Source organism: Nycticebus coucang, chromosome 24 (genome assembly GCF_027406575.1).
Source record: "Nycticebus coucang isolate mNycCou1 chromosome 24, mNycCou1.pri, whole genome shotgun sequence".
In the NCBI taxonomy this organism is placed as follows: Eukaryota; Metazoa; Chordata; class Mammalia; order Primates; family Lorisidae; genus Nycticebus; species Nycticebus coucang.
In genome coordinates this window covers 26,632,407-26,646,644 of record NC_069803.1, presented here as the reverse complement: position 1 = coordinate 26,646,644, position 14,238 = coordinate 26,632,407, and the positions used below count along the sequence as shown (strand labels likewise).

The 14,238-nt window shown below is 48.7% G+C and overlaps 1 protein-coding gene across 3 annotated transcripts in view; it reads right to left on the bottom strand.

The window, feature by feature from the left end:
- PTK2B (protein tyrosine kinase 2 beta) overlaps window positions 1–5,422 on the bottom strand; it is a 112,661-nt gene extending 107,239 nt beyond the window's left edge. For all 3 annotated transcript variants that reach the window (XR_008377316.1, XM_053578237.1, XM_053578238.1), the window contains exon 1: window positions 5,265–5,422. The gene's annotated coding sequence lies outside the window, so the exon portion shown is untranslated. The remainder of the gene's footprint in view (window positions 1–5,264) is intronic.
- Window positions 5,423–14,238: the final 8,816 nt, after the last annotated feature.

Below are 14,238 nucleotides of genomic sequence, written 5' to 3'. Positions count from 1 at the left end.
CTGGAGAGGGGGAAAATGTTAGTGCTCTGCAGACAAGCTAGGAAAGGGGAAGGGTGAGCCTTCTCGTGGGTATCGGCAGACTTTGACTGGCTGCCTTACAAAAGCGGCAATCGCCTTAGCCCTGGGAGAAGGTAAGAGCCAGGGAAGACTCAGCAACCCACGGTGATGTCCACCCTGCCGCCCATCCTGGGTGGCCTACCTGGGTCTCCTGAAAACAGAAATCTTCACCCACATCAAACTGCCCATTGCATCAGGCTACAAGTACAGCCTCGATCGAGTCTGCTCTCTTAATCAAACTGTCATCGTGAGTAATAATTATAACTTGGTAAACAGCAGAGTGACTCAATAATCTGTGCCCTCCCCCCCTCCATCGCCCCCTCCTTGCTGCTCACGGTGGTAAGAGGCCCAGGGAGTAGAGCCACCATTTCTTCCTGCCTGTCAGCTCTCTGCATGCTTTAAGTGACCCCCAGTCCTGATGGTCTCTCACAGGTAGCCTCTTTGCTGGCTAAGGAGTTCATTAGGCCTGGCTGTTTCCAAAACACAGGCAACTGGAGGTGGGCGGGTGAAGGCAGCACTCTTATATCCCTGACACGTGTCTGTGGGGCAGCACCCAGGAGAAGCTATTATATCTGCTTCCTCTTAGAAGGTGGGCTGTATCCTCTCAAAAAAAAATAAAAAGCACTTCTCAATCAGCTCAGATATAGCCATAAGTACAAGAATATAGGAGAGTAAACACGTATTGGATGCCTGCTACAGGACTGAATTTTTTTTTTTTTTTGAGATCACCCTCAGTAGAGTGCGGTGGCGTCATAGCTCACGGCAACCTCAAACTCCTGGGCTTAAGCGATTCTCTTGCCTCAGCCTCCCAAGTATCTGGGGTTACAAGCGTCCACCACAATACCTGGCTATTTTGTTATTGTTGTTGCCATTGTTGTTTACCAGGCCTGGACAGGGTTTGAAGCCATCAGCCCTGGTGTATGAGTGCCCTAACCACTGAGCTACAGGTGCAAAGCCCAGGACTGAATGTTTAATGTATAGCTGAGGCTATTAGGCCAGTGCATAGAGTTTGAAGTTGATGTGAGCTGGGACACCATGGCACTCTACCAGGGGCAACAAAGTGAGACTCTGTCTTAAAAAAAAAAAAAACCCAGCTGGGATGTTAAAATATTGAAATAGTCCATACTCATTGGTAAATGTCCCTTGCCATAGCCCCCCAAGGAGCTGCCTCCTCCCCTCTACTCCCTGAGCTGCACTAACAGGGTGACCCCAGCACAGCAGGAGGCCTCTCTGGCCCTGCTCAGGGCGATGGCTGATGTCAGTGCTGTCTGATGCTTGATCCATGCCCCAGCTTTAGTGGCTGTTCATATTTTGAATATCATTCCAGTGCACACTGTCACCCCATCCTCACCCAAAGCCCTGTTATCATCTCCATCTTACAGGTGTGAAATTGGAGTTAAGCGACCTACCCAAGGTCAAACAGGAAGCCCCAAAGCAGGGCTGGACCCAGGCAGATGGACTCTTAGCCTAGGCTCTTGGCCACCGACTGCTTGGTAGACAGAGCACTCTGGTGTTGCAGAGATGGCCACCACTGTCCATCCTCCTTCACTCTGCCGTTGACCTGAACTCTACTAGTGACTTGATTCTCAAGCTAGCAACACTTCTCTTTATTACCACGCCTTCAGCACCCAGCATGTCACAGCTGTGTCTCTACTCCAGACACACCCACAAGACCAACTTGGAGTGTCATCCTCCTGGGAGGCCAGGGACACACAGTCCCAAGACATGGGGGTCTGGGCAGGGGAACACCAAGGACTGAGCGACCTGCTACTCAGGGTCCGTCCCAGGAAGTCTCCCTGCCTTCCTTGTTCCCACTATCCACTTTATTTGTCCTTGTAGTGTTCAGGAGACATGGAGCTACTCTTGTCACCACAGAGAGCTAAGTGTGAAGGGACTTAGACTTTTCCCAGAGTCCTCTGCATAATGGGACAGCTGTGGCTACTGTGGGAAGGATTAGGCCAGCACAGTTAGGAGTTAGTTCCTGTGAAGAATGCACAATTCTGGGAAAGTTGCACATAAGAACTCCTTCCCTGAAAATCTTCCAGTTGGACAGTAGATGAATTAGGTCCACCCTGGCTAGAGATATAGGAGGTGCAATGCCTTGGGAAACACCTGCGTGGTCCCCAAACTGCACCCATATGAATGTTCACTAGACATGGAATGCTATTTCCCTTGAGAACCTGCAAGGGCTCTACACATAGGTCTTTTCTGCAGGACTTATCATAACCTTGACCATGAAAATATGCAAAAGATATCTCCAAGCAAGGGGTCCCTGGAACGTTTTTTTGATGGGACACATTTCACTATTTTATGGCAGATTCTCCCTGAACAGCATCTGGCAAAGGCTGACTTAAGGCCCCAGAGACAAAAAGCTTCTGACTAGGCAGGGGGATGGGGAGATTTAGCGGCTGAAAAGAGGGACCATTTTTAACCTAGCAGTTCCTATAAGGGAAATACACTTTCCATTTCCTCTTTCTTCTTCCAGGTTCTCTTCCCCTAATTTATTTTTGCAAATGTTCCCATTAATGTCAGAATACGGTTCACAAAGCACTCTTACTTCGTTTGTTCCCAAGCTCTAGTTTTCTAATAAGGAACTCATTATGAAACTGGGAATCATGACAGCCAAATTTCATGGTGGATTTGTCTGTGTCAGGCACTTTGCTGGGTGTTTGATGTAGATTATTTCCTTTAATTCATTCACATTTTCCTTCAATTAATTCTAATTTGAGCCACTCCCTCTGTGTGCACCCACTGTCCTCCTAGGAGAAAGTGGGATATCTCCTCCCTTTGAAGCAGGTGGAATAGAAAAGGAGCTGCAAAACTGAAAAACTAATGGAGGCTCCCCTGCTGCCCCAGGGCTAATCTCACCCTCACTTTTCCCCTGAGACCCTGGAATGCTTGGCAAATACCAACAGAAGTAAATGTTCTCTGAGTACTCTGTGGGTGCTGTTTTGTTCACCCCTGTGAAGGTGCTGGAAAAAAATTAATGTGCATCACCCTTCCTCTACCATTAACTGGGCAATTTACATACATTATCAGGGATTTCCCAATGACTGGGACATACAGGCTGTCTCATCCTCTGGGGCTCTGAGGACTCTGAGGCTCAGAGAAGATAATTGGTTTATGTGGATTTGAATCCATGTCTTTTGGGCTACAAAGCCCAGTTTCTTTCTGAAGTACCAACCCCTTTCACCTGTGTAGATGAATAAACTGGCCAAGGAATGAAAATATACATATAATGTATATTATATGTGTGTGTATACATATATGTAAGGTTGTATATATAAACATGAGCAGTCAGTGAATGAGGTCAGAATTGGAATCTAGGAGGAAAGGTTACAAGATAAACATGTCCTTGGCGCCAGGGCTGTTCCCAGCTTTTCCTTCCCAGCATAGCGCTGACCTCAGCCTGCCAGATACATACAGGACATCCAGTTAAATTTGAATTTCAGGTAAGCAGTGAATCATGTCTGGGCATAAGTATATCCCAAATATTTCATGGGATATATTTGTACTGAAAAATATATTCAGTGCTTATGAAGTTCATATCTGAGCCTTGTGTTTTTATTTGCTCCATGTGTCAACCCCATCCCAGTCCTGGGAAGTCTCTTGCCTGGTTCCAGGACTCTAGTGTTGCTCCAACAGGAGTTTCCATGGCAGCCTGAGCAGGCCCTTTTGGAGCTGTCTCGCCACCTCTGCAGCGTCCCCTCACCCCTGCACACTCCAGGCTCCCCCAAAGCAGGGCTACTTTCAGTTTCCTGGAGGCACCAAGCTGCCTTTAGCCTCCCGGTCCTGCCTGTGCTGTGGGAACTGCACTTTCTCCCCCTCACCTGACCAAAGGATCTGTCAGTTCTCTACTCAGAGTCACCGCTGCCAGGAAACCTTCCTGGACATCACTGACGGGTCCCCCAACAGCCCTGCAGCAGGGGCATCGCCAGCACCCTGCACCTTTCCATGGCAGCACCCCCACCCCGGCGCTGCCCTGGTGAGCCGAGGCCGCGCCACATGCACCTGGTCTCTCCAAACCCAGCTCTTGCGCCTGGTCCCAGGTAGGAAGCCAGTGCTTACTGAATGAATGAACAGCAGACTGTCCCGCCAGAGCTGGGTCTCTCTAACGTGCCCGCTTCCTTCCGCCCTCTGTCTTTAGTCACTTTTCCGTCCCTGCACCCCTCCCCTCCCCCTAGGATGGTTGTGAAATGTGGGAGGCTCAGGCCAGGGACAGCCCCTGAGTGAGCAGACAGCAGCCAGCATGGAGGGGCCTCCTCGGGCCACCGCTGCGTCAGGGGCGCAGCTCCAGCCCCTGAGAGCCCTTCCGCCTCGGCCTTCCGAACCCCGTCTGGCTATTACTGGGGCCAACTTTCTGCTCTTCTCCCACAGGCCCCTTAAATTAGCTGACTTTGGCTTCACTTTCAGTTTGGGGTGTGGGGAAATGCCATGCGGCTGTCAGAGGGCACAGGGCTGGGGCAGGTGGTGGGCTGGCGGCATCCCCGAGCCCTCGCTGCGCAGCGCTCGGAGCTTTGCCCACGCACAGCCTGACGGCGGGAGGAGGCGGCGGGGACTTAACTCTGCCGGCGCTGGGAAGGGGCTTCCGAGGAAGCGGGTGAACGGTGGAACTTTATCCCCACAACACACACGCGCACGCACACACCTGTGCGCACCCCACCTCACCCCGAGTTACACTGGCAGAGCCCGGCTCCATTCAAGGCAGGGCTCGGTTGACAAGACGCCCTCTCAGGGGACAGGAGACGGCTGCAGGGGGGAGGGTGGGGGGTAAGGCGACCCGGACTGGGGCTGAGAGTCAGGAGAAGGGAGCAGAGCAGGAGGCAAGTGGAGTCCGAGCCCGGGTTCCGGTACGTCCTCTACCCCGACCCGCCCTGGGGCAGCCTGCCCGCCCCGTCGTCCCCAGCCTCCCGTGTCTGACTGTGCTAAGACGACAAAAGCGAGAAACACCCGATAGTGTCACATCGACTCCCAAAATAGAACCCCTCTCCCCAGCGGCGGAAGGGAGCCAGCTCAGGCGTTCACAGCGCCGGCGGCTCCGATTTCCTGGGTGCGTCGCTCCTGCCCGGAGCTCCCTGGACCGTCCAGGTGGCCCCCTCCGCCGGTTTTCGCACCGCCACCCTCCCCCGGCCCGCCCTGCCACCCAGTCCAGCCTCCAACTTCTGCCCCGCGCGGCGCTCAGCCCCGGCTGCCCGGAGGGGACTCACCCAGCGAGGCGCGGCCCGGCGACGGCTCCTCGGCGCAGCCAGGTGAGTCCGGCCGCGGCAGGTACAGGTGAGCGGCCGGCAGGTAGGGCGCGCGGCGGCTCCCGGGGCTGCGGCCGAGTCAGAGGCTGACAGGTTTGTGTTTCCCCCTCCTCCTCGTTAACCACACCCCTGCGCTCTCCTCCCCACTTCCTTAAAGGGTGGGGTGTGCCGTCTCTCTGCCAGCTCCAGCCTCCTACCATAAACTCTGAAATAGAGGCTGCCACCAAATCCCCGGGCTGCCCGGCCCGGCTGGGGGAGGGGGGCCAGCTCTGCCATCCTGGGCCCCCAGACGGGACTGTGGGATGTCATGTGTCCCCTGTGAGCCGGACCCCCCAATTCCTACCACCCCCTCTGGCTACTCCTTCTCCACCCGCAGCCTTTTGGCGGCCACACTCCTCGGGTTGTTTTATTCTGGAGTTGGAGACTGTTACCTATGTAACAGCACCTGTGTCCCTGTCACTCCACATCTAAAAATGGCCCCAGCCCCTTTCTGGAGCGTGGAGAATCAGGTGAATACTGCCGTGGTTTTCACAGACCTGCTCCAGGTCTCTGAACCCCAGGACCAGGTCCCTGGGCTGTGAGGGAGGGGGAACAGTGGGAGAGGCCAGACAGCCTCTTCCTGGAACCCTGCCTGCACCTGGCTGCCCAGACAAGGAGGCCGCGGGCATTCAAGAGCCCTTAGTAACACTTCTTCTTTATCACCAGACAGATTCCAGACTTTCTTCTGGGTAGCAGGAGGTGGCCTTGACTTGGCATAAGGCCAGAAAGCTACATTCAGTGTCACCCACAGGCTCTCTGCAGAGCCTCTGCCCCAAGCTTGTGTATTTTGCACGTGTAGGGGTTGGGTTCTGCCTCCCAGGGCTGCCCGGTCACATAGTTTTAGAGGATGCTATTCCCAGCGTGGTCTCTGAGAATGGTGCCCCCTGGCGTTGTGTGCAGTATTTGGTGAGGCAGCATCACTACTGTACTAAGGAAGACTCAGTTTACGCGATCGTGTTGAATTCTCCCCGTTTTCTGAAGACTTCGATGAAATAATAGAGCTGCAGAGCCAGTGTTTCTCAGAGTGTCACAGGTGGACTACCTGAAGGTCTCACTGGATGCGGCTTGCCCACCTGCCCCAAACTGGATTTCACAGCCCATCTGCTGGGCACCCCCCTCTGACACCCTCCTTCCTTTCATTCTCTAATTTTTCGTGTTCCCGGAACTCACTGGGGCTCTTGGAGGTGATGCCAGCAGCTGCACAGCGGCCAGAAGGTGGCTAGGGGGAGACCTTGGCTGAGGCCAATCAGACAGGGGTAAACTGAAGTTAGCAAGGAAGGAGTAGGGGATGACGAGTCGATGACTGACCACGGCAGCGAGGACTGCGGCTGGCTCTGGGGGCTCCAGAATGAGGTGATGATGAGGGGGTGGTGTGAAGGTCACACACCTGGCTCAGATGCTGACGGCCTGCCCTAAGGTGTGGCTGGAATGAGGAAGAGCAGAGCCCATCCAGACCGACTCTGGGAAAGGTGGGTTTGTGTGTGCTGCTCCCATGTGGCCACATCCATGAACTACACTCTCATATCGCCAGAAGCGATTCAGAGAAAGCTGAGTTTTCAGCGATTGTTGAATTCGTAAGCATGTTCATTTTTTTAGCTCCAAAACTGAGTTCTAGGATCACAAGGTTTGTAAATACCTTAAAAAGGTGACCAACGACGCTTTCAAGTCCCTTCGTGTTCTTTGCAGTATAGCTCACGAGGGACAAAGGTGACGGGACCACATATTTCTACTTATCACCTGCCTTGTAAAACACCTGTCAGAAATGCCTCTGAATCCTACAGAAATATCTAAAAGATGCTACCCACGTCTCATGGTGGGTTGCCATCATGACCTTCCCCAGTGGAGAAGCAAAGTACAGGGTGGCCGTAAAGTTCATGTGCAATTTGAAATCGTGTGCCATTTAAAATTGCACACGAACTTTATGGTCACCCTGTATTTCTCTCGGCCTGCTTGCTTCTGTCTGTATCTCACGCTGACCAAATATCACATGGGAAGCCCTGGTTTGGGGCAGGGTAGGATGTGTGCCAGGTCAGCAGAAGGAGACAACTGCAAAGAAAAGAGACTTTGAGCAAGTGTCGTTTCTGGCTGCTGCAGTTTCCATTTAGATGTCACCCTCTCACTGAAGACTTAGGTCTACAAACATGCAGACCCAGCAGACCCATCTCCATCCTTCCCAGGAGTGTCAGCAGCAGAGACAGCTTCATTGCCCTGAAGCCACGTGACCTCTAAGGCCTTGGAGCCCGCCAGAGCATCTTTTCTAGTCATCATTTCTTCCAAGTGCCGTAAAGCCCACCCTGGCTCAGGTTCTCCATGTCTTTTGTCTGGACTCTTGCAGAAGGGCCCCACTACCCTGTCCTGCACCCCTACCCTGGGAGTAGTTGGGGCTGGAGCTTTAAAAGTGGTGTCTGAGCTGGTGATTAATTTCTGGGATGCATTTGAAACTGAGGAATGGATGAGATTGTCTAGGGCAAGAATAGGAAGGAGCAGAGGCCTTCCGGCCAGGCTCTTACCGGGAGCGAAGTAATGAAGAGTCCAACATCTGATGGGGCGGGCTGATGAGTAAATTGGAAGTGAAGACACGGAGGCAGCCAGCAAGGGGAATTAGGATGGGAGCAGAGGAGAGCGAGAGGTGGGTTGGAAGAGGGCTGTTTTGTCATGTGTTTAAGATGACAGCCAGTGGAGTAGGTCTCAATGAACATGGGAAGGATCCCGTCAAAAGGGAAGAGGTTGTGACTTCTAGCAAGTGAATCCACCTCTCTGAGCTTGTATTTTCTAATATAAGAAAGTAGCAGAATAAGTATTATCCGATCTACCTATTTCACCAAGTGTTGTAAAGGCCCAAAGACATGGGTATGAAAATACCATAATATTGCTATGGCTATTATTTTTAGAAATGGTAGGAATTGAATAGGGTAGGAAGAGTGGGGGAGAGATTACATACATAGCTGTCACCTAGACATAATTTGTCACATGTTTACCACATGCCAAGAACCTCCTAGAACCAGCAATCGATGAGGTGTCTAATATGAAAAGGAAAATGTGGCTTGGAGAAGATAAATAATCTGTGATTACCAAGGTGGTAGAGAGTAGAGCTGAAGCAGAACCTATCATGTCAGGACCGTGATATTGTCAGTGGGGGTCTCTCCATTGTGGATGACAGAATTTAAATTACATAATGCAAATTTACTAGTATGTGGAACAAATTTATTTTATTTTTTTGAGACAGAGTCTTACTATGTTGCCCTCAGTGGAGTGCTGTGTTATCACAGCTCACAGCAATCTCAAACTCCTGGGCTTAACGCGATTCTCTTGCCTGTTGTCCCAAGTAGCTGGGACAACAGGCACCTGCCACAACACCTAGCTATTTTTTGCTGCAGTTGTCGTTGTTAGCTGGTCCAGGCTGGCTTCAACCACTGGAGTTGTATGTGGCTGGCGCCATAACCACTGTGCTATCCTATGGTTATACAATCTCTAACAATGAAAATGGACAAAGAAAAACTCACACCATGAAGTCTAAATAACTGAAGTCCTTCATCACCAAGGGACATCTATCTTCAAGTTAATCAAGTACCACCAAGTTTACTAACTGGGCCACAGTTGAGGCCAATAACAAAGAGCTCGACGTGGAAAGAGATTTTACCCATGAAAGTACTTCCGGTTGTCCCAGTGTCCATTTCCATTTTCTTCCCTTGATGTAAAATCTCTGACTGTTGGTCAGTTACAGCCTGCTCTGAAATGAAGACTCTATTTCTCAGTTTGTCTTTCAGGCGTGACCACATGATGAGGTTCCAGGCACAACACTTGGCGAGCGGAAGCTATACATGTAACCTCAGGACTAAGCCCTTCAGGGAATAGGCACGTCCTCCTTTATTCTCCACGTCCACTTTTCCATCTGCACCTGACAATGAAGCCTGATGCCTGGAGCAGCCGTCTTGGTCTATGATGCTGAGAATAGCTGAGCAACACAAGACAGGAAACCTGGGCTCCCTGATGCTGTTTGGTCACCATGTTCACCCTGGACAATGTCTGGGCTTCCCTGAACTTTTGTTTCTTTCATTTTTTTTTGTTGTTGTTGGGGATTCATTGAGGGTACAAGAAACCAGGTTATGCTGATTGAATTTGTTAGGTATAGTTCCTCTTATAATTGTGTCTTGCCCCCCAAAAGTGTGTCACACATTGAGACCCCCAACTCCCCTCCCTCCTTCTCTCTCTCTGCTCTTCCTTCCCCCACCCCTCTCCCTCCTTCTCTCTCTCTCTGCTCTCCCCTTCTCCCAACCCCACCATGTACTAGGTCATTAACTGTCCTTATATCAAAAATGAGTACATAGGATTCATGCTTCTCCATCCTTGTGATGTTTTACTAAGAATAATGTGTTCCACTTCCATCCTGGTTAATACAAAGGCTGTAAAGTCTCCATCTTTTTTAATGGCCGAATCGTATTCCATGGTATACATGTACCACAGCTTGTTAATCCATTCCTGGGTTGGTGGGCTTTAGGCTGTTTCTTTTACGTGAGAGAATTTGAGATATTCAGGTTACCATATTTTAGCCTTTCTGTGACCATAGCCTGAACTGCATCTGTGATACTGGGCTCTAACAAGAAATATACATTGGGTCTCTGACCTGGCACACGGCTCCCTAACCCCTGGAGTGTTAAGAGTGTGCCGGGGCTTTCAGTGCCAACTTTGGGGAAGGGAAGAGGAACTGAAGGTCAAGTTGCTCACAGTGGCCATCAGTCATGCCTATGAAAGGAAGTCCCCCTAAAAACCCAAAGTGAGAGGGTTCAGGAGCTTCCAGGTAGCTAACGCCCAGAAGTCCCCGGAGGGTGACACCTCAGCGTGTGGAAGCTCCTCCCCCTCTGTGCTACCTCCCCCTGCACATCTCCTCATCTGTGCCTTGGTCATATTCTTTATAACAAACCAGTAAATTCAAGCCAAGTGTTTTCCTGAGCTCTGTGAGTCACTCTAGCAAATAAATCAAACCTGAGGAGGGGGCTGTGGGGACCCCCACTGGGAGCTCGTTGAGCAGAGGTTCAGGTGCAACCTGGGACTTGGAAGTACATCTGAAGGAGAGGGGGACAGTCATGTGGGACTGAGCCCCTTAACCTGTGGGATCTGATAATGAACTGAATTTGAGGACACCCAGCTGGTGTCCATGGGAGTACACCCAGTGTCAGAAGTGACTGTTGAATGGTGTGTGAGAGAGGGAGAAAAGTCTTTTATTTTCTTCTGAGCATCCTAACTAATATGCCATCAGTTAACCTTTTTTAGGTACTAATTACGGCAGACCCTCAATTTCCTCATCTATATAATGGGCTTAATTTATCTTACAGAATTGTTGGAAGGACTGGAGGCAGGCACGTTTCCTTGCTAGTGTTATGCCTCATAGCAGACTACTAATAGATAGTCTGTCCTGTTATAAATTTTAAAAATAGGTTCCTGGGAAAAAAATAATGGTCGCTTGAAAATATTACACCTCTCTCATCCCCAAAAAATGTGGGGAGGAGAAGAAACAAAAAGAGCAAAGCTGATAATAATGTAAGCTGAATGATGGGTACTGTTAATTATACTGTTCTTTCCAAAATATGGAGTGTATTTGGAAATGCTCATAATGAAAAAGTTAAAATAAATGAACAAAATAAGTGTGTGTGAGCACACGAGAGAGAGAGAGAAGAGAAGAGAAAAGAGAAGAGACGGAGAGATTTCTGGAAATAATCCAATGTGAATGGGAAAAATAAAGGCATATTTAACCCTTTGAGAAAGTGATCTGGGTCTCTGAGAGAATGAGGAATGGAAAAAAGGCATAAGGGTGTTTTTTGTTTATTCTATAAAAGAGCAACAGGCAGAGAGAGCACCTCGGTGCCCCAGAAACCATGTCATTCCCACAGCTTTTGGGTACGTTGGGGCTTCCATACCTCCCACAGTGGCTGTAGAATGTCTTTTGCAGCCACTCCAAGTTAGCATCATAACTTCTGGGCTATGAATCCCTCATCTCCACCTGTGAATGAGCTTGTCTGGTCCCCTACATCCCAAGGGAAAGTTCTGAAGCGACGGAGTGACTGCACAATTCTCGCCTTGCCATTATTGTCTTTGACAATCCTAACAAATGTGGCTATCAGGTTCCAATCCTGGGAGCACTGACTAGACAGTAGAAGCAGACTGTTGCAGGGAGATACACTGTGAGTAGAAAGAATAACTTTTAGAAAGAAAAGAAAAACACAAAAAAGCCTAGGAAGTCCAAAAGCCCTCAAAACACAGGCATCTGTGGCCATTAATAGGATGGAGACAAACAACCCTGCATCCTTCATTAACGCCTGAGGGTATCACTTTATCACCCAGCCCAGGACAGTCAATATTGTCAATTTTGGTAAATCATGAAGAATACTTTATTTTAACAATTAATAACACAGTGGGGGTGGGGGAAGGGGAGAGCAGAGAGAGAAAGGAGGGAGGGGTGGAGAAAGGAAGAGCAGAGAGAGGGAAGGAGGCGGGGTGGGGCCTTGGTGTGTGCCACACCTTTTGGGGGCAAGACACAATTGCAAGAGGGACTTTACCTAACAAATGCAATCAGTGTAATCTGGCTTATTGTACCTTCAGTGAATCCCTAACAATTAAAAAAAAAAAATGTGCGTGTGCTTGAAATGACTACGGTTTCTAGTATGAGGGGCTAAAGAAACATAGAGAAGAGTTGAGATCTAAATAAAGTTCTCCAAACACCTCCTGCTGACAGAGACAGGCATAGGCTGGGGGAGCAGATGAATGAAAGATGTAGTATATCACAGAGCTCCATGATTAGTAATCATGATGATATTATTTTTATTGTAATAGAATTTTTAATTGGGAATGGATGTTTGATTTTACATAAAGCTCTTTGTATTTCATTTTAAAAAAAGATTTCTTTATTTTAGAGAGGAAAAAAGCACACGCTGTATTTCAGAAATATCCCTCTACAAAATGTTTGCAGTAACATAATTGGGTACTTAAAAATACATTTCAGGAACATGGAAAAGCCGTGCTGACTATGTTATGCTCAGTTGCTAAGCTGCCTATCTGTACCACTCTAGCATCTTTGCCTCTATAGTGAATAGCAGCAATGTGTAACTTCCACCGTGGTCGATCTAAACAAGGGGTTAAAGTCCAAACGCCTATGGGCAGCCAAGCAGGAAATGTGAGGGAAGCTTGGCTAGATAGAAACTGTGGCAAATTGGAGAACAAATGTCCCTCCTACAGGGAGCAGCTGCTATTCAGCTCAAAAGTCTATTGCCATGTAGGAAAGTAAGCTTAATGTAGCCAGAACTTCCTTTAAAAAAAAGCAGACAGTGAATTATCTGCAAAGGAAAACAATTCCACTTACAACAGCGTCCAAAAGAACAAAACACTTAAGGAATAAACAAAAGAAGTGAAAGACATGGACACTCAATACTCTAAAACACTGTTGAAAAAAATCACAGAAGGCAGAAGTAAATGCAAAGATGTCCTATGTTCATGGATTGGGAGACTTCATACATGTATTGTCCAAGTAGTTGCCTTCCTATTGGCAATTTCCCCCTCTTTCATCATAAATAGCAAAGCCCCAAATTCATCTCAGTAACCATCTTTCCACCATGTGACTCAGGTAAGTACTAACTGGTTCAAGTCAATCAGGGTTGTCTTATTTCCCTCACCACCGATGAATTTAGAGCATGTGACCCAGTTCTGGCTAATAAAGTGTGAGGGGAAGTCTTCCAGAAGGTCTTCGCAAAGGTTTCTCAGCTTTCAAAATGAGACATACAGGGGAGAAATGTCTCTGGACATAGGTTCATATCAGGATAAGATGCTTTTCCAACCAAAAGAAAGCCATAAACACAGAGCTGGAAAGAAGCCGAGGCCGCTGACATAACCTTGGAGCCTTTTTGCCTCCAAAGTTTCAATTACGTGAGATAATCAACTCCCGTCTTGCTTAAATTATTTTGTGTTGCATTTTGTATATGTATGGCTTAAATGGTAGAGGAAAAAAATGTGGATTTTATTTTATGGATCACAGAAAAAAAGATGTCCACAGACAGATCTGACTCAGAGGAAGGCAATTTACTAGTTCTGGCGTTTTCCTGGTCACTTGCATTAAGTAGATTTTTTTTTTTTTTTTTTGAGACAGAGTCTCACTATGTTGCCCTGGGTAGAGTGCTGTGGCATCAGTTCACAGCAACCTCAAACTCTTGGGCTTAAGCAACCCTCTTGCCTCAGCCTCCCAAGTAGCTGGGACTACACGTGCCTGCCACAATGCCCGGCTATATTTTTGTGTTGTTGTTGCAGTTGTCATTGTTATTTTAGCTGGGCCAGGCCGGGTTCGAACCCAGCAATCCTGATGTATGTGGCCGGTGCCCTGCCCAATGAGCTATGGGCGCCTCCTAAGTAGCATTTCTTAAGGAAGTTTTCCAGTGTTATTTGGGCCTATTGAGGGCCATCCACTCTCTAGGGCTTTAGGCCTCTAAGAAGGTCCAAACCGTCATTGTGTTCCACAACAAGTGTCAGACTAGAATGATATCCTCAAAGATTTCCTTGGTGAAAATCCTCTGATGAACAAGGTCTATTATGTCTGCATTTCCGGTTCCCAATGTTCGCAAGTGTACTGCCAGCCCTGCAGGTGACTTATTGAGCATCCTTTCTCTTTGTCCCATCAGCAGTTTTTATCTGAATTTCTACTCTTTGTTCTTATTTTGATTTGTGGCCTCATTTGGAGTATGAGAAAAAAAACCCCACAAAACAAATAAGGAAAATCTGATAAGAATAGGATACAACATGCAGAAAGCAATATAGACAGAATCACAGAGCAACTGGGAATGCCTGAGTAAGAGAACAGTGAAAAAAATGAGACAATTATGGGCGGCGCCTGTGGCTCAGTCGGTAGGGCGCTGGC